This window comes from Triticum dicoccoides, unplaced genomic scaffold (assembly GCF_002162155.2).
Source record: "Triticum dicoccoides isolate Atlit2015 ecotype Zavitan unplaced genomic scaffold, WEW_v2.0 scaffold113331, whole genome shotgun sequence".
Lineage (NCBI taxonomy): Eukaryota > Viridiplantae > Streptophyta > Magnoliopsida > Poales > Poaceae > Triticum > Triticum dicoccoides.
Genome location: NW_021178528.1, coordinates 1 through 1045, shown reverse-complemented (window position 1 = coordinate 1045; position 1045 = coordinate 1). Strand labels below are relative to the sequence as shown.

At 52.4% G+C, this 1045-nt stretch overlaps 2 non-coding genes across 2 annotated transcripts; both read right to left on the bottom strand.

The window, feature by feature from the left end:
• Window positions 1-230: 230 nt before the first annotated feature.
• On the bottom strand, window positions 231-349 carry LOC119343034. The gene has a single exon (XR_005165862.1). It is a non-coding gene; the product is annotated as a 5S ribosomal RNA (ribosomal RNA).
• A 297-nt stretch (window positions 350-646) lies between these two features.
• LOC119343035 lies at window positions 647-765 on the bottom strand. Its single transcript, XR_005165863.1, has one exon. It is a non-coding gene; the product is annotated as a 5S ribosomal RNA (ribosomal RNA).
• Window positions 766-1045: the final 280 nt, after the last annotated feature.

Sequence of the window (1045 nt, the reverse complement as noted above, 5' to 3'; positions counted from 1 at the left end):
ATTGCTTTGGCCGCTCCCTCTCAACTACGGAGACGAGTTTAACGCGGTTTCCACCCCTCCCTCTCAACCGCACCAGTGCACGCTTGCCGCGCCACAACGCCGACGCTGGACCCGTGAATCGTGAGCACCCAGCTATGACTTACCGCACTCGTGCAAAATAATAAAACACGGTAAATATATTACTTACACGTGCGTTTTGTTTTGCAAGCGGCGCGAAAAAAATTAAAAAGGGAATGCAACACGAGGACTTCCCAGGAGGTCACCCATCCTAGTACTACTCTCGCCCAAGCACGCTTAACTTCGGAGTTCTAATGGGATCCGGTGCTTTAGTGCCGGTATGATCGCATCCGACATGTTACCCCGGTCTTCGTCCCTTATCCTTGCCCCTCCCAGCTCCACTACAAAGACGATTGTACATTGCTTTGGCCGCTCCCTCTCAACTACGGAGACGAGTTTAACGCGGTTTCCACCCCTCCCTCTCAACCGCACCAGTGCACGCTTGCCGCGCCACAACGCCGACGCTGGACCCGTGAATCGTGAGCACCCAGCTATGACTTACCGCACTCGTGCAAAATAATAAAACACGGTAAATATATTACTTACACGTGCGTCTTGTTTTGCAAGCGGCGCGAAAAAAATTAAAAAGGGAATGCAACACGAGGACTTCCCAGGAGGTCACCCATCCTAGTACTACTCTCGCCCAAGCACGCTTAACTTCGGAGTTCTGATGGGATCCGGTGCTTTAGTGCTAGTATGATCGCATCCGACATGTTACCCCGGTCTTCGTCCCTTATCCTTGCCCCTCCCAGCTCCACTACAAAGACGATTGTACATTGCTTTGGCCGCTCCCTCTCAACTACGGAGACGAGTTTAACGCGGTTTCCACCCCTCCCTCTCAACCGCACCAGTGCACGCTTGCCGCGCCACAACGCCGACGCTGGACCCGTGAATCGTGAGCACCCAGCTATGACTTACCGCACTCGTGCAAAATAATAAAACACGGTAAATATATTACTTACACGTGCGTTTTGTTTTGCAAGCGGCG